General features: G+C 46.5%; 1 protein-coding gene and 1 non-coding gene across 4 annotated transcripts in view; one reads left to right on the forward strand and one right to left on the reverse strand.

The window, feature by feature from the left end:
- The window catches only part of RALGAPA2 (Ral GTPase activating protein catalytic subunit alpha 2), a 273021-nt gene that overhangs the window by 222287 nt on the left and 31476 nt on the right, over positions 1-19258 (forward strand). The window lies entirely within an intron of this gene.
- On the reverse strand, positions 1840-1912 carry TRNAG-CCC. The gene has a single exon. It is a non-coding gene; the product is annotated as a tRNA-Gly (tRNA).

A 19258-nucleotide genomic window follows, 5' to 3' on the forward strand; every position in this document is an offset into this window, starting at 1 on the left:
AAAGTCATTTCTTCAGAAAACATTTTTACCTGCCTCCATCAGAATTAGAGGGAAAAACTACATTTGTGTTTTTGCTTAATTGTTATAAAATTAATTTTGCTTAATTGTTATAGAGCTAATACACTTGAAAATCAACGTTAACGTTATTTCAAACTAAGTACCCATGTGGTAGTGTTGTTCAGTAACTTAGTCGTGTCTGACTCTTTGTGACCCCATGGAGTGCAATATGCCAGGCTTGCCTGTCCTTCACCATCTCCCGGAGTTTGCTCAAACTTGTGTCCATCGAGTCAGTGATGCCATCCAACCATCTCATTCTCTGCTGTCCCCTTCTCCTCCTGCCTTCAGTCTTTCCCAGCATCAGGGTCTTTTCCAGTGAGTCGGCTTTTCGCATCAGGTGGCTGATGAGAAGGTCCATGACGTATTGGAGCTTCAGTGCATGAGCATAAAAACCAGAGGGATCAAGAGCTGAAAGAGTAAGTGGTGCGATGCTAGGAGATGCTCGAGGGTGAACGAGTGGGATTATCACCTAGAAGGAGGCCCGCCTATTTCTCATTCTCTAACGTTTGACCTGCCTGTTGAAAAACCTATATGCAGGTCAGGAAGCAACAGTTAGAACTGGACATTGAACAACAGACTGGTTCCAAATAGGAAAAGGAGTACGTCAAGGCTGTATATTGTCACCCTGCTTATTTAACTTATATGCAGAGTACATCATGAGAAACGCTGGGCTGGAAGAAGCACAGGCTGGAATCAAGATTGCCAGGAGAAATATCAATAACCTCAGATATGCAGATGACACCACCCTTATGGCAGAAAGTGAAGAGGAACTAAAAAGCCTCTTGATGAAAGTGAAAGTGGAGAGTGAAAAAGTTGGCTTAAAGCTCAACATTAGAAAACGAAGATCATGGCATCTGGTCCCATCACTTCATGGCAAATAGATGGGGAAACAGTGGAAACAGTGTCAGACTTTATTTTTGTGGGCTCCAAAATCACTGTAGATGGTGACTGCAGCCATGAAATTAAAAGACGCTTACTCCTTGGAAGAAAAGTTATGACCAACCTAGATAGCATATTGAAAAGCAGAGACATTACTTTACCAACTAAGGTCTGTCTAGTCAAGGCTATGGTTTTTCCAGTGGTCATGTATGGATGTGAGAGTTGGACTGTGAAGAAAGCTGAGCGCCAAAGTATTGATGCTTTTGAATTGTGGTGTTGGAGAAGACTCTTGAGAGTCCCTTGGACTACAAGGAGATCCAACCAGTCCATTCTGAAGGAGATCAGCCCTGGGATTTCTTTGGAAGGAATGATGCTAAAGCTGAAACTCCAGTACTTTGGCCACCTCGTGTGAAGAGTTGACTCATTGGAAAAGACTCTGATGCTGGGAGGGATTGGGGGCAGGAGGAGAAGGGGACAACAGAGGATGAGATGGCTGGATGGCATCACTGACTCAATGGACGTGAGTCTGAGTGAACTCTGGGAGTTGGTGATGGACAGGGAGGCCTGGTGTGCTGTGATTAACGGGGTTGCAAAGAGTCGGACATGACTGAGCGACTAAACTGAACTGAACTGAAACTGTTGTCAAGTGGAATGTGATCAGGGACGTGGCACCCTCAGTGGAGACGTCCTTGATATGGGGTAGGGAATCCCAGGGCCCCGTCCAAAACTGTCCCATCTTGTCTCTTCTGAAGGTGCTCAGAAAAATATTTCATGATGAGACAAAGTTAGAGGCAGGTTGCAAGATGAGGCTCCATGCCTTGTTTTTGTGTGTTTTGTTTGCTTATTGCACCTGGTCTTTGTTTCAGCATACAGAATCTTTTAATTGTCGCATGTGGGAGCTAGTTCCCTGACCAGGGATTGAACCTGGGCCGCCTGCATTGGGAGTGCAGAGTCTTAGCCACTGTACCACCAGGAAAGTCTCTCCATGCCTTGTTTTAATTTGGGTTGGCATTCATGAAATTGCTGATATTTGACAGTTTTTGAACTAGTTAAGAAAAAAAAAGGCTTTTTCATATAGTTCAACCTAGTTTTTTGGATTCCCAAAATGTGTATTATATGTGAACATCAACTCCATAAACTGTGCAGAGAAATCTGTGTACATGGGGGGAGGGGACTGTGAGGAGGATTGGACCACCTGCCAGGACACCTCCCAGGTAGAGCCTAGGGCTGTGTCCAAGAGACTGCTGGTCCTGGAACCCCTGGCTGTTGAGGTCACTACATCTTGAACCATCTTAGTTTCTCTCTGGGATCTTCTTTTTCCTTTAACCTTCTATTTGTGTGGCTGGTTTCTCTGGGCCCTGTGCCCAACAATTGGCATTTCATTATTGCTATTGCACGCAGTGTCTCCAACCCTGTTTTGTGATAAGGGCTTGAAAAATTAGTTAACAAATGAAATACGTCTTAACCTGGGAAAATTTTGCATGGCCTGCTGGGTTAGCAAACTCTTGACACAGACCCCAGCAGCTGACCCTCTTCTGGTGCTAGCCAGTGAATAGTCCTCCTTTATTTACCAACCCATGAAAGGGGAGCTCATACCACTTGTATATTATCGCAATAAAAATTGTAAATGAAAAAAAAAAAGTCTCTGTTAAAAATATTAGAAATCTACAAGTGAGATCATACTGTCGCTGCCAGTCAGTTGGGAGAGCAGTTTGGGTGGGTTTTGAATCATGACAAATGGGCCATCGAACCAAAGTCCAGCAGAGCCATGTCAGCCAGAGGACTGCAGAGCAAAATTCCGCCCTGGAGTGTTCATTCAGGCTTGACCAGCCCAGCAGATTGGTGACTTGTTCCCACCTTGCCCTAACCCAGACGTTTTCAAGTCACAGGACTTGTAAGTCTAGTCCAATAAGTGATGCCAACTAGTGCTGATTTCCTTTAGAATTGTTTTTTGTTTCTCTAAATAATTTTCACTTATTTTTAAGTGAAAATGGAGAAATTGAGAGGGGGAAAACAATCCCAAATTTCTATCTTGTAACTTTCAGTTTTTAAGTGTGCATTCTTACTAACTGAAAGTATTATACATTCACTCGACAATCCAGCGTGGTCACAGTTTTGATTTCTATAAAAAAAAAAAAAAAACAGGTAGTTCAGTAAGAATATAAAATGTTGCTGACCACAGCTTCTGTTAGAGTAAGGAGAGAAGGTTATCCAACAGGGGAGGTGATGGTTCTAAGAAGAAAATAGACCGTATTTGTAGATTCAGTCATTAGTTTGGTTTTTCAAAACAGGTGGGCATTATTCCATGCCAATGACTGTATTAGCTTTGGCTAGGTTGTGATTCCAGCTTTTTGGGAAAATGCTTACAAGTTCAGATCTTAGAGTACTTTCTGAGCAATTGCTGGATTTTATCAGTTTTCTTTTTGAGAGTATACTTCTTTATAGGCTGGTTCTCAGAAGGGTAAACACACTGGACAAGCTGATAAAATCTATTTATAATAAAGATCACATTGAAAGGTGAGTCTTAAGGCGTGTTTGACAGTTCAAGGTAATAAGAGTATTTGGTGCTTGGCAGGGGAGGTACGTTTGAGAGCATCCAGCCAGGTAGCCCTGAGGAAGATGGCATTGTCTGGGGGGTTTGGGGAAGAAGTAATTGGGCTTTTCTGCTTTTAGTTTATTTTTAAAACAAGATTTTGCAGGAGCAGTCCTTTCCAAGAGATGCTGGCCATTCAAGGCCCCATGCTGACCCAAAGCCAGGATAAAGATAAAGTTGCCCCCAAGCTTCTGAGTCCAGTGGCCCAGTGAACCTCACTCAGTGGCCCTCATATCCAGATACCACCTCAGCCCCATATATTTGTCCTGACATCTGCCTTTCCCCCTACCCCCCACCCCGCCATCTGGACTTCTGCCCTGCAGGTGTAACAGACTTCTCTACCTTTAGGGATCTCGTTTCCAGACTCACACACTCCTGGGATGGGCCTATGGTGAGCAAGTCCCAAGAGACGCCTAACCTTCCTTTGCAGATCAGCAGGACTAGGTGGTTAATCATTCACAACATCTTTTATTAAAGTAAACATGAGCCATGAATTTGCATTATTTTTAAGATAAGCAGCTTTGCCTGCAGGCCTCTCAGGCCCAGCTTCCAGGCCCCTGGAGGTCCCGCCCTCCAGTCTGTGCCCCTTTGCCAGGGCACAACTCAGGAAACCCTCGTGTGTATTGCCTTCAGCCAGGGTTCTCAACCCTACAACCACCTGGGGAACTACCACAGACACTGAGACCCAGGACCCACTTCCCAGGTTCTGGTTCCCTGGGTTTGGAGTGGGGCATGCTGTGCATGTTAGGCCTCTTGAGGCATGTCCGACTCTTTGCAAACCCTGGACTGTAGTCTGCCAGGCTCTTCTGTCCATGACCTTCTCCAGGCAAGAACACTGCAGTGAGTTGCCATGCCTTCCTCCACGGGATCTTCCCACCTCAGGGATCCAACCCGTGTCTCCTGTGTCTCCTGCTTTGCAGGCGGGTTAAGTCTTGTGCTGCCCATGGAAGATGGAGTCAGGAAGCTCCCCGGTTTCTTTCAGAGCTGGGAGTGGTGGCCTAGAGCTCCCATCTCTCTGGGACTCAGGGCTCAGTTTGTGCTGTGTGATATACTCAACACCTCCTGTGGGACCACTGCGTTCACTGCTACCCCACGAGGAGACAAGCCGTCCTCGAGAGCACACAGCTGGAGGAATGGCAGGGGTAGGCCCGGGGCACGGGCAGTGTGACCACAGAGACCCCCATCACGAGAGGATGTCCCACGTAAGACTAGAACTAGCAGCCCAGCTGGAAGATGAAGGTGGGGCCACCAGCATGTTGGCTGAAAACTCTGAAAGGCAAACAGCACTAGCTGCAGAACTTGGGCCCCTCTTCTGGGGCACCTAGGACTGAAGAGGGACTCAAAGATACAAGGAGAGGAAGGTGGAGAGTGGGAGGCATCCATAGTCCCCCCTTCCCCAAAAATAACCACCTGCATGACCTCAGGTCCAATCCAAGGTGTCTGCTCGCTGGAGAACTGCCTCCCCATCCCTGCCTGGAGAGGTGCTCTTCTGCAGCCTTCCTCATCTAGGAGCAACTGTATCTGATCCCCTTCAGATCACATCCCTGGACCACTGTACTTGTGTAAGCCCTTGTGTTATTAGCATCTTACCATCTCAGACTTTTGTTAATTGATCAAAGGGTTAAAGTATTAAAAACTATGCAGCTTTAAGGAAAATGTCGATCTTAATGCGTTTCTTTAATCTATAACAATGACTGGTTTTAGTCAGGGTGCTTCAAATGCAGCTATTGTGGAGTCCCTGCCCTTGTATCAGTGGTTAAGTGTCCCGGCCCATTGAAATAGCTTTAGAAAGTGCAAAGGCTACGCTAGCACGTCTTTGTCTCCTCGTCTTTCAACTGTAAAGAAAAAGATGTCCTTGTATCAAGCCTCAGCATTTATGTGAAAAATGAAATCGGGTTCAGTGTGTGCATAGATTTTTCAGAGAGATTAAAGTGGGCATCACGCAATTTTTCTCTACAAAAGGCCGCCTTTGATGTGCTTTCTGTCTATTCACGCAGAAGTGTCAGCCTTTGTTTCTGAGCCGCAAAAGAGCGTCCGCTTGTCACCAGCGCATCCTCATACCTTTGTGTGGGGGCCTTGTTCCAGGTGGGTCTCGTAATTCAGAGATAATGTCACAAGAGCGCGTACACTGTGACCAGACGGCAGGCTGCCTCGGCAAGATAAATGCCAAGGCAAAGCCCAGAGCACTTATCAAAAATGATCAGGAAACAAAACTAAAACATTTATTTCTGAGCATCTGATTGTAATCCCGGGCTCTCAGCATTTCATCAGCCACATAACAGAAAGTTGCTGCTTGGTGCTGGCTTTGTTCTGGGCCTGGGTTCCAGTTTGATTCTGCCTTTGAGGTTTTACTGCAGAGGAAACCTGTGAAGTGGTTGCATAACGGGGCCTGGGGACTGGAGCACGTGCTCGCAGCCCAGGTCAGGCCAGGACTGAGGGAGTAAAACGGAGATGATGGGAGCTGGGCAGTCCCCATAAAGCATCTTCTGGGCACTCACCCTGGGGATAAAGGTCCTGGTCGGTCCTGACTCAGTGGGGTTGATGCCTGTTCTACTCCAAGGGGATCTGAGGCACAGAGGGAATCTGGGGCACCCGGCTGAGCCTCCGGGCTCTCAGCAGAGAGGAATCTACACCCTTAACCCCTGTGCTCGCCCGCATCTTCAACTTCCTAGCTGCATCATCGCCAGTTGCTAAAAATACTCTCACAAAGGACTCTGAGTTTGTCTTATCAACTAAAACTACGCCTGTCTATCTAAGTTTGTTCAGACCATCTTTATCTCTGAAAAAAAAGGGCAGAGTTTTTCTCCTTAAATGAAAGTGAAATCCAACAGAACTTTTTTTTTCCTTGGCTTGGCTTTATGTTCTTTTTGATGACAAATAGGTGTTTTAGGAGAATCTAACTTTTTGTGGGTGTTTTTGTTAATGCTACCTCCAAATGAAAAATGTGTATATATCTTGTTTTAAAATGGCCTCCCAAGCAGCGAAGGCTGCATCCCTAGGACAGCATTATTTAAACGATGGTTTGATCTCTATGCCCCTTGGTTTCCCTTATGTTTCCTTCACTTCAGTCTTTCTCTGCATATTCAGTCCGTGAGGCCAGCCTGGACATCTAACTTTGGGATACCAGGCATTCTCGGGAGGGGAAGAGAGGGCCCCATCGGGGACCCCTTGTCAACCCCTGAAGGGGGTAAGTGGAGGAGGAGGGGGAAAGGTGTCTCCTTTCTACCGCAGTCCTGCCGTGACCCACCGCCGCCCACTGAGGCCTCTGTGAGCAACTCTACATTGAGCCGGAGGGGATGTCTAAGTCACCGTCCAATTCTGCCCACACTCAGCTCCTCAGAACCACCTCCCACCCAAGCCCTTCCCCAGTTTAGAGATTCTCGACCCTTCACAAGTCCTACTGTTAGTTCCTTCTCTTCATTTTCTATCATGAAAGCGGTGATCCTATGAGACATACCAAAAACAAAAGAAAAGAAAGAGACAGCCTCTGATGCAAATTCATGCCAATATATTTGAAAGCGCTCCCGCAGAAGAAAATTGGAATGTGAATTCTCAGTTAAAATGAGACTTCATTCTCTGGCCACTCAATTACGTTCTGCTTTTGTTTGTTTTTCATTTGCGTGTGAGCCTTAACCCACATGAAAATGAAGGCAAGCCTACGCTGTTCTGTCCCAAAGAAGCATTTGGCCACTCAGTGAAAAAGAGCCAGGATCCCGTGTATAAATTATTCAGAAATTTGGTAAATAAATGGGCAAACTTCTCGCTGGGGCTATCGCTATTGCATTATTCAGTCCAATAAAGAGAATTTAATTTAATGGGTTTTCAGCAACATTGTTCAGTGAGCAACAAAAGGCATAGTGTCCTTTATGAATAACTGATTTTCCCGGGGCGTTCTGAAGAAAGTGAGTCCTCGTTAACCCTAGAATGGCTAGCTCATGTCATTGAGGCTTGACCACCTGGCTGGGAGGTTGCCCGTCAGCTGCCAAGGAAGGGCCGGCCGGGAGGACCAGGTGCTCTGCCCGCTCCGCCTGATTGTTACAGGGGAATAAACAGCATGATTGCACAGTGTGGCCGGGGGCGAGGGTCCAACACTGCTGCCAGCCAGGGAGCCTGCTTTCTTCCCGGCTCGGCAACCAGGGCCCTGAGAGCGCCTTTATTGAGAGCAGGTAACTCTGACAAAGCTTCAGTGCTGTCTGCTGTAATTAGGACGGAAAAAAAAAAAAATCAGACCATCGAGAACGAGGCAGCAGTGAGCCTCAAGTACCTGTCTCTGCTTTGTAGGGAGCCTCAGGCTTTCAACGCAGGCTGGCAAGTTTCAACATCAACGTGTGGGAGAAATTCTAGAAAGAAACCTTCATCCTGAGTGACCCCTGCTTCTTGTCTCACTTGGCTTGATGATGCTGCCTGTTTGCAAGCCTCACACCCAGCCATCACCACATGAGAAGTTTTATTGAGGCCTGAATTCCATGGCAACCCCAAATTCCTGCCTCGTTGATCATCCTTCATAAACTGCCGGCCATTTCTCTTTATCTTCCTTCATAAAGCTCTCTACAAGTATCAATGTTTAACCACCTGAAGTAGTCTTCACTCTGTGCTGTTGTTTATCCTCAGTCATTTCTCTAAAGCACTGCTCCCTGTGTGGAGGTATAAAAGAAAATTAGCCTTATTGGACTTCAAAAAATTTAATTAAGAAATAGGCATTACGACCTTTCTAAGGGGTTTTGAATGTGAAACGGTTCATTAAGTTCGTGTTAATAAAAAAGTAAAGAGCACTTCCCCCAAATGGCAAGAAAAAAAAATCGCTCTCTTAACACATTGATTTATTTCATTCACTAAAGCACAGGAACCATGAAATGGTTCATCCCTGGCAGCACGTTAAATATGTGCAGAAGTCAAATTACAGCCTGACAGCGCCTTGTACTTTGTACTCGTGGTGTGTACATTTCAATAGGCTGGGAGGAAAAAAGCAAACTCTGGAAAGATCCTTTTATGAAATTAAATTACCTGTGTTGTATGGCTCTGTGCGGCTGATGATTCAGAGGGATTTTAACTGTTGCCTGTAGCTTTTCTGTGGGTTAATCCCCCGCCCAGGTCAGTCTCCATCATTAGAAAATAGAAGAAAAATGTTTCCAGTCAGGCATCTAGGCTATCCAGGGGCACCTAATTACACAGAGTCATCAGGACTGCCTAGAAGGACAACTGTCAGTTCTTCAGTGTTTTCTATGTTTCTTAATCCAGGGAAAGTCAGGCCTCTGAGTTATGAATCAGGAGAGGGGCTTGAACCACATCAGGTCACGTGTCCTGGCCTCAGTTCCCACATCTGTGAAAAAGAATGGTCAGTGCAGTGGTTGTACAGTCTACCAGTGCAGCAGGGTCTGCGGTGGATGCTAGCTTCGTAAAAGTAATCCCGTTTCTCCTGCCCACTCATGGGGTGTTTTATGATGGAAAATGACTCTGTATCACACCTTTCTTCTCAAAGGATGTATTCTCCAGGCCCCACTTTACATAAGTACCCTGCAGGAACAAAGGAAACAGGTATGGATCCAGTCGTTGGAGAAGAGCCTTTGTTTAGTAAACATTTCATCAGACCTATTATATTTAACACATGGACTAATGGATGGGTTCTGTTATACACCCATTTCACAGGGAGGACGGGAACTTGCTGTGGTCTGGCACACAACATCGGATCTTGGAGCACCCCCACCCTCACCCCATCATTCAGCCCTTACCTGGGGGTCTGGTGCCTGCAGGGCCCTGCCCAGCTCCAGCTGATGCACAGGCTGAGGCCGGGGGCTCCTGGCAAGAGGGAGGTGGGGCAAGGCCGTCAAGACGGAACTCTGCCTCCTGCCTTCCCGGTACTTGAGCTCAGCGTCTCCTCCCCTAGGACCCAGTGGCCCTGACGAGGCCAGGGCTTTCTTCCTTCTGTTTAGATGGTTCTTCTGCCTCCAGTTTTATGGCGGCAAAGTCCACAATGTCATCTCGTTGTCGCCTTTCAGAGCCATCCCTGTGTCTGCCTCCCTGCCCACACTGCTGTTCCTGAACCTCTTTGCCGGGCTTGACCCTGGCTGCCCAGCAGGGACACGGGGCCTCATTGGTCTCTGATTGGTGCAGCGTCTGTGTCTACCTCGTCCCTCAGCCACCAGGCTGTTCTTCCATCCTGTTTGGAACTGCTTTGGGAGAAGGAATAAAGGATACCTTCTAGCAAGGAAAAGGTGGATCTTATTCAGTTGTTTGGCTTAGCAGGAGGAGTATTTACAAATACACTGACATCTTCTGAGAAAACTCATGTAAAGCCTGCCTGTAAAGGCCTTGAATTGAGACGGCTGAACCAGAAGGCACCACGGGGTTCCAGTAGCCCTGTGTTTCCTTGTGGGGGTCTGTTTGAAGGGCTCTGAGAGCGATATGTGCTAGAGACCACCACGTTCCCTAGCGATCGAGTGGCCTGTGGTCTGAAAATGAAGAGGTGGCCGCGGATGGGGCTGTGGCCAGGCCAGCTGAGAGGGAGTGTCGAAGGCCATGGGCTTCCCGCAGTGCTCCGAGATTCTGAATCAGACTGGACCACAGGGAATTGCCACTTTTGTAGGTCAGAAGCCAGCAGTTTTGCATGATTCAACCCAATGCATTACTCACCCCGTTTTCAGCAGCTACAACATTTCTGGGATCCTTCAGTGGAATTTGGAGCAAGGAATCTCCAAAAACGTTCACTGATCCTGTCCAGTCTCAATCTCAGTCAAGCTAGAACAGTCTTGGAAAGGGAATGGAACACAGCTTCGCCTTGGTCCCCACATTGGGTCCCCCGTTCCCCTAATGGAGAGAACAGGGTCCTTGCATTTCCCCACCCACATTCCAGGATCATCTCCCACAAGCCCATCACCAGCCCAACTCCTTGGCTGAGAACCATGCCCACCCCTCACCTCCCTGCCCTCCCCATCCCTGCCCTGAGTGGGGGGCGGGGAAATCGTTGGTTCTGCCCCAGTGACCTTTATAGTCAGAAGACAGCCTCAATTCCCTCTCCTCTCTCAGATATCATTTAGTGAGCTTGCACTTGACTGCAGAGTGTATTCTTCACCCTTCTTTTTTGGCTCCTCGTCAGCTACATCTGTGTGTATTTTATGCTGTGGGAGCCACTGTGAGCCCCTCTTTCCCCTCCGCAGCTCAGGGATGACAGAATCTGATAAATTGACAGTCATTCCGACGCCTCTCCGTCATGGAATTAAGTTTCCTATCTCTGCTTGGTTCCTCTCTCCCTCCCACTGCCTCCCCTGGCCATGCCCTCACCTGGAGCTGAGCTGAGAGCTGGGCAAGTCCACCAGCAGGGAGAGCATCTCACAGGTGTGCGGCACCTGGTGTAGGCAGGCAGGGTGCTGGGCAGGGCCACTTGCATGGACAGGGGCCTCGGTGTCTGCTGCTCCTGGTATTGAGTGAGCCCCTTACACCTGGAATGTTGGGGCACATTGGATCCTGGGACCAGTAGGTGGAGACTCCCCAAGGGAGCCACCTCCCTGAGACATCCTGTTGGTTTCAGAGCATCAGGGTGGAACACCTAAGAATACCTTGTGTAGTCATTCCTAAGTTCACCTTATTTTTGTCTTAATTTAAAGTATCTGCCTACAATGTGGGAGACCCGGGTTCAGTCCATGGGTCAGGGAGATCTCCTGGAGAAGGAAATGGTAACCCACTCCAGTATTCTTGCCTGGAAAACCCCATGGACCGAGAAGCTTGGTAGGCTACAGGCCATGAGATCACAAAGAGTCGGACACGACTGAGCGACTTCACTTTCATAGTTGATTTACAGTGTTTCAAGTGTACAGTAAAGTGATTCAGTTACACATACGTGTTTTGCAGATTCTTTTCCATTGTAGGTTATTATAAAATATTTAATACATTCAATAGGACAGACACACACTACTATGTATACTGATAACTTCCCATGTATACAGCAGGTCCTTGTTGTTTATGTTTTATAGACAGTCCTATGTGTCTGTCCTGAGTTCACTCTGAGTGCCTCTCTCTAGAAGGAATTTAGATACAGTTCTCTTGACTCGAAGGGATGAAAGATGCTGATGCTTCGCTTGAAAATGAGCGTGCCCCCACGGGGAGAGGTCCTTCCCTTCCCTTGTCTTCACTTCTGAGTGTTTGGCAAGACGCATCCCTTTGTTCCAGCATTGGGGCATCCTTGACTTGCCCTCTACAGTTTCAGGGTGCCCCTGGAGCAGGGCCTGCAGAGCTTAGAGGGGGCAGAGAGCATCTATGCTCATGTCAAAGATGCTCTTACCCTTCCCCATCTACTCTGGCTTTGAACCTGCTGCTTTCAGAGCCCAGGTGCCTTAGCTGTCAGTCTCAACACAGCAGCTTCCCCAGAAGCATCACTAAGAGCAGCTGCAGATGCTTCTCCCCTTCGAAGCCCTGGGAAAGGCCAGTGTGTGGGGAAGGGGTGCGTGTGTGGAGGGGGAGGGGAGTGGCTAATCGTGTTGTTAAAATTTGCTTTACCTTTTGCTTTTCTTGCGCTTATGTACACCTCACTCCTCATTGCCTGACCTGCCAAACGCCTGAGGCTCGGTTCTTCGGGGCCTTCCTTGGACACCAGGTCACGGCCATCCCACGTGTCCCCACTCCTCAGATCCCTCCTCACTTCCTCCCACTGCGGATGCTCCACGGCTGTGTCTCGGATGCTGTGGTTAAAACCGAGGGCTTAGGATGGTGCAGAAATGTCATCAGAATCTTCATCTACTTTTCTCTTCGGCTTTTCTTCGCTACACGAAATATGCATTACGGAATATTGTATTTCTTGTTCGATCTCCTTTCTGTTCTGTTCTCGAAAGCGTGAGAATTCCGTCACTGGGAACTGCATTGCCATTATCAGTGATGTTCTGAAGCCAAGGTTCCCAGCCTGAGAGGGCATGGCACCCCACTCCACTATTCTTACCTGGAGAATCCTCATGGACAGAGGAACCTGGCGGACTACAGTCCATGGGGGTCGTAAAGAGTCGGACATGACTGAGCGACTCTATGAATGGGGTCTCCATTCTCAAGAAGACATCCCAGGCTGGGAAACCTGACAGGCGACCTCGGTGGTCCTTTAACTGCATGATTCCGGCCAGACTGAAGTAAGGACACATTAATGATGAGGTTAATTAGGAGAGCTTGCTTTAAAGGAGCTGAGTGGGCTGATAAATGAGTATTCACAATTGTTAGACCTCATCAGAGAAGCACTTCCATCTTGTGATATAAGTTAAACTGTTGGTGATCCAGTTTTTCAGAAATGGACTACATTTTTAAATTGCATCTGTGTTTATTCCTTACGTTAAAGGGCTTATTCCTGATTTCTCACAGTTGAGTGGCCCCTGGAGGTGCATGGCCCAGCCTCTCCAAACACCACAGCCCAGGCTGGGTTTAGATCCCTCTCCTAGTCTCTTCCACCGTTCCCCAAATATTTTTGGGAGGAATGCTGTGCTCCCCACAACCACCCACCATTTCTGGGCAGATTATTACATTAAACTATGAAATTACCAATGTTCACCTAATACTTAACTTGCTAGAGACTCAGTTTCTTCAGCTTTAAAATGAAAATCGCAATACCTTCTCTTCCTAGAATTTTCCAAGAATTATTCTAATAATCTTTGCTCATGGTTGGCACATAATAGGATTAATAATCATGTTTGCATATGGACATATGAGCGGATGGATGGATGGATAAAAATGTTTGCATTTGTGGCATGAGCTGAAAATGGCTAATGGATTGTCCCTAAATTTGAATGGTCTTTCTTAAAATTTTATTGTGGGTGGGCTCTATCTAGGAGATGTAGGGGGCACAGTAACCAGCCAGATGTGGGCGCCAGGGAGCTGGATCCTGCCCTGATGCAAAGGCCGACAGAGAATAGCTGCTTCTCACATGGGCAGGTCTGAGATGGGCAATTTCAGGACTTTATGCATTTAACAATGATAATGAATCTCCCTGACCAAAAAAGGAAGCCAACTAGTTTTAAAACAACAAAAGCCAGAGACAAAGATGTTTGGGGGGAGATCAGAATTTGTTCTTTTAAAATAATTTTGAGTAAAACATAATTACCTGTCTCCCTATATGCATACAACATGCAGAATCTGTGTTCCTGGCATTGAATTAGTCAACTGGTTTCCCTTAAGTAATTAACTTTCCATAACTGTTTTCAAAAGATACACTGTGGCCTTTATTTTGGTCTTATTATTTTATTTTTAGTTTTTTACTGAAGTATAATTGATTAACAGTATTGTGTTAGTTTCAGGTGTATAGCAAAGTAATCTGGTTATACTATATATATGTTTGTATATATCTATTTTTTTTCTTTTCCACTGTATTCTATTACAGGATATCGAATATAGTTCTCTGTGCTATACAGTAAAAGATGTGATGTGTGTGTGTGTGTGTGTGTGTACACCATATACACAATGGAATATTACTCACCCATGAAAAAGAATGAAATGATCCCATTTGCAGCAGCATGGATGGACCTAGAGATTGTCATACTAAGTGAAGTAAGTTAGCCACAGGAAGACAAATATTATATGATCTCACTTATATGTGGAATCTAAAAAATAGTACAGTTCAGTCACTCAGTCATGTCCGACTCTTTGTGACCCCATGGACTGCAGCACTCCAGGCTTCCCTGTTGATCACCAACCCCTGGAGCTTGCTCAAACTCATGTCCATTGAGTCGGTGGTGCCATCCAACCATCTCATCCTCTGTTGTCCTCTTCTCCTGTCTTCAGTCTTTCCCAGCATCAGGGTCTTTTCCAATGAGTCAATCCTTTGCATCAGTACAAAACAATAGTACAAATGAACTTATTTATAAAGCAAAAACAGACTCACAGACATAGAAAACAAACATAGTTACCAAAGGGGAAGAGGAATGGAGTTAGGAGTATGGAGTTAATGAATGCACACTGGATTCTGGAGGGGGTTCCTACTCCAGGAGATCTTCCCAACCCAGGGATCGAACCTGCTTCTCTTGTGTCCCCTGCATTGGCAGGAGGGTTCTTTACCACTTTCACCACCTGGGAAGCCCATGAATGTATGCCACTATATATAAAATTATCAACAACAGGATTTTCTGTGGTCTTTATTTTTTAATTCTTTCCAGTCAAGGTAATTGGATGGCACTGCTAAATTATTAAAAAGTCCAGGTAGATGCCTTTTAATTTTTCCTTCCAAAAGCTCAAAAGTAAAGCTTATTAGGTGGCATCGCTCACCTTTAATAAGATTAGCATTGTCACAAAGCTCAGGGGACCACTGCAGGGTAACTTTTCACCCTTCCCCTAGTTTTTGTCCCACTTGATCACCTGGCTTGTGACACCAGGCAGCTAATTAATTCTGTCACCACTGGAGAGCCCAGGCAATCCCTCAACAACAGGTTCAAGACGACATTTGCTATAGGGCTGTCTTTATAGAAAATGACCCAGGCATTTCCTTCTGTCATGAAAATTATCAGAAACCCTAGTTTATGAAGTAAAGAACTAACATACTTGATCTGGTTCAGGATCAACTGTAGGGGAGACCCAACTTCCCTTCATTGAAATGACTATTCCCCAGTTTCCCAGGTTGTCTAGTGGTTAAGGATCTACCTGCCAATGCAGGGGACCTGGGTTCGATCCCTGGTCTGGGAAGATTCCACATGCCATGGAGCAGCTAAGCTCGTGCACCAGAACGTCTGAAGCCCGCCCATGTAGAGCCCTTGTTCCGAAGTGAGAGAGTAGCACCCACTCACTGCAACTAGAGAAAGCCTGCATGCAGCAATGAAGACTCAGAGCAACCAATAAATAAATCGATCTTTAAAAAAAAAAAGACTATTCTCTTAGTTCCTGGTCCTCCTGTTTGTGTTTTTAATGAAGAAAAACATGTCCCCTGGAATATTTCCTCGCCTGTTAGAGGAAGCGATTTCCGGCCCAGGATGAGGGGAGACCCACTGCCTCCGCCCTCAGCAGGAACAGGACTCTGGGCCAGTCACCTGAGTTCCAGCAGGCAGTAAGCAGATTGGCCTGCAGCTTGAAGCCTGTCCTGCCTTCCATTCCTGGCTCTGAGACAGTGGGCTCCACACACCCAAGTCCTGCTTTGCTGGCCGTCCTGGTAGGTTCCACTCATGAATGTTGCAGGAGCTGAGTGGCCTTGTGGACAGGTACTCTGCCCACCCCGACTCCACGCACATGGCATATACTCCTGCATGTCACCATGAGGCCCCCTCTTCCAGATGAGGGACTGAGATTCCAGGAGGCAGACTACTTGCCTAGGAGATGAGGCCACACTCAATGGAGCTGCGTCCCAGGCAGGGCTGACCTTGACCGCGCTGGCCACCAGAGTGCGGGAACACTAGGCTGGCATTTCTCATCTCTCTCCCCCTCAGAGTCATGGCACAGAAGCTTTTACCCTCTGCAGTGTTTTTGAGTGACGCCAAGTGGGCACATAATTAAAAATAAGGATTTTCCAAGAAGCTTTATGACCCTTGGAAAACAGCAGTTGAAGAAGGGCTATCCATTCTCATTGCTGCTCAGTGTTTTTTTGTTTTTTAATATTTATGTATTTGGTTGTGTCAGGTCTCAGTCTCAGCATGCAGGATCTTTAGTTGCGTCAGGAGACCTCCTAGTTGCAGGATGTGAGATCTAGTTCCCTGACCAGGGATCAAACCTGGGGCCACCTGCATGGGAGCACAGGGTCTTGGCCACTGGACCACCAGGGAAGTCCCTGCTCAGTGTTTTAATTGTGAAGCACCCAGTGGTCAGCTCTGCTGTGTCCAGCACCCTGACCTCATCATCCCTGCCCGACAGTGCTCAGCCATCCTCTCCACAAAAATGTCCACCCCAAATAGTTAGTTAATAAAACTTTAGAATGTTCTGTTGTTCAAAATGTGAACAGAAATAAGCACACTATGATCAATCTGGCTTAAACAGGCTCGCTTAAATTCCCCAACCTCTAACACTTAAATGAAAGGATAAAGTCATACAGTTTATCACTCTGTATCCTGGCTTCCTAATCAGTCGTACAGATAATAATTCAGCCAGGAGTCACCTCTTATGCCAGATTAGCTGTAAAACTTGCCAGTTTATTTTGTGCCATTCTTGGTTCTGGAGACAGAGAGAAGGCTCTGATTTGTCTCTTCTCACCTTCCTGTCAGCACCAAACAACAGTATTTGTGAGTTGACTTAGCATGAGCATTGCAAACTCTTGACTAATATTCATACTAAACTGAAACAGTGTAAGAGAGAAGCAGAGACCAGCCTGGACTTGAGTTCGAGCCATGCTCACTTCTAGCTAGATGGACACAGAAGAAGCATGTCTGCTCTCTGCCTTACTATCTGTGGCTGGAAGTTTCTAGAAGGTCCAGTGGGCTCTGGCTGCAAAAAGGGCCGTGCTATACCAACGCTCGGTAGGCTGTTCTTACTTGTTATGTAAAGATTGTATCTTTTCTTCTGAGAGAGCTGTTATCCCAACAGAACTCAAGCTAATGATGATGTAACCTTCCCACCATATGTTTTAGAATCCCCCCAGAATACTGGAACAGTCAGTGTGATGGTCAGTTATTGTTGAAGCCAAGACTTAAAAGAGAGTTTAGTAGCAAGGAAGTGCTTTTCTTACAGCTGAAGGAAGAATAATGGATACAGAGGAGGCACTCAGTAAATATCAGATGGATGGATAGATAGATGGGTGGATGGGTGGATAGATGGGTGGATGTATGGGAGGTTATATGGGTGCATGGGTGGATGAGTGGATGGATGGATGAGTGGGTGGATGGACGGATGGATGATGAATGAATGGATGGGTTGGTGAGTGACAGGCATAATAATTGGAAGAAATAAGAAATTGAAGGAAGACAGACCTAGACTCTCTGCTCTGCATGGCTGCCTCACAGGGGTTGTGTTGGCCTCCTGGTCCAGGGACCTGAGATACAATCTGCTTCACCTTTGAATTCTGAGGGACAGCTCCTTCCTCTTTAAATAAAGTACAGAATGGCTCCAAAGGACATTTTCCTCATCTGGGCCATGTCTAATGCCATTAATATGAAACTGCTGGCTTAATGGAGTTGCTTTTGATCTATCAAGAAAAAGACACACCTAATTCAATTTTGTTATTTTTCCAAGAGTAAGTGTCTTAATTTGCAAGAGAATGATTTGATTATAATTTTAAGTGATGCTGCAGTTTTATTTTTAGTCACGAAGATGATATTGAGTGACTCTATGAGGCTCAAATGTGGAAAGTCCCAGAGAATTGTGTGAGTTGGGAATTTTATCTTTAACGGCGTTCTGGAGTTGTTTATGCATGTAACGTGTTGAATGTATTTTAGTCAGAATGAACAGACTCCCTGACAGAGAGTTTTGTGTGTAAAAATATGAAAGCCGACAGTTTTCATTTAAAGTATAAAGTAGAATAATCCTAGCATATAAAACCACATAACATCATCTGCACATCTGTTTAAAGCACGTGTTATTGTTGAGAGATCTTTCTTATCCTGATGTTTGTTCCCACCGGGACAGTCTTGTTTCTTTATTTCCTCCTGTATTACTCTTTAAAAACGGGAAGTTTCTAGGTACTCAAAGGGATTGCTAACATGTAGTGTAGATGTTGACTCTGTTGTCCTTCAGGTCTCTATAAAAACATCACCGAGTAGATCGAACCAGGCCTTCTGTTAGCTGTGGCTACTCCAATCCTTTCCCTTCAGGGGAGAATTCTGACATCAAGAGGCGGCGCCGTGCTGGAGCTGGGGCCCTAAGTCAGGCTGATAGGGTTGGGATCCAGACGCTGGGGTTAGGGTTGAGGTCCTGGCATTTACCATCTCAGGGAGCCGGACACTCCCCTCCCTCTGCCAGGTTGCTCCTGTGTGTAAAGAGAGAAACAGCACAGACCATACGTAGAGTCGTGAGGGTGAGTGAGGTAGATACAGCTTCTGAAAGGCCTCGCACAGTGCCGGATTCCACAAAGCACTCAATCGTTTCCGCGGTCTCACCGTCTACACAGAGCCTGTGTTGGGGGAACTCACACTTTCCTTGTGTGTGTGTACTGCTTTCGTTGGAGGACGTGGTCCACTTCCAGACAAATTGCTTGTAACAGAACTGTGTGTAGGTATTTTTTGTTTATCTGCACAGCCTAGAACTAAGATGAGCAGAGGGCATAGAACCGCATGTTGAGTCCCTGGGAAACCAGAGTCATTCTAGCAGGCCCTGGGAATTCTGCTATCAACCTTGAAAGCAAAACATATCCATTTCCCACTACATTGACTCCATATGCTTCTTGATCATCACTTTGTTTTTAACCTGACGCTGATCCTAATTTTGCTGCTGCTGCTGCTAAGTCGCTTCAGTCGTGTCCGACTCTGTGTGACCCGAGATGGCAGCCAACCAGGCTCCCTTATCCCTGGGATTCTACAGGCAAGAACACTGGAGTGGGTTGCTATTTCCTTCTCCAATGCATGAAAGTGAAAAGTGAAAGTGAAGTCGCTCAGTCGTGTCCAACTCTTGGCGATCCTATGGACTGCAGCCTACCAGGCTCCTCCGTCCATGGGATTTTCCAGGCAAAAGTACTGGAGTGGAGTGTCATTGCCTTCTCCAGATCCTAATTCTGAGACAAGTGTAAAAAGAGTAAAAGAGATGCTTTTTGCCCACCAGTTGCTCAAAATCCCTTTCCTGGTCACAGCACAAAAGAATCTGGAGTTCTCTGGGCTTCTCTGGCCCCTCTGGTTAGCGCGGGGCCCAGATCTATTGACAGGC

This window comes from Oryx dammah, unplaced genomic scaffold, assembly GCF_014754425.2.
Source record: "Oryx dammah isolate SB20612 unplaced genomic scaffold, SCBI_Odam_1.1 HiC_scaffold_10, whole genome shotgun sequence".
Taxonomy (NCBI): domain Eukaryota; kingdom Metazoa; phylum Chordata; class Mammalia; order Artiodactyla; family Bovidae; genus Oryx; species Oryx dammah.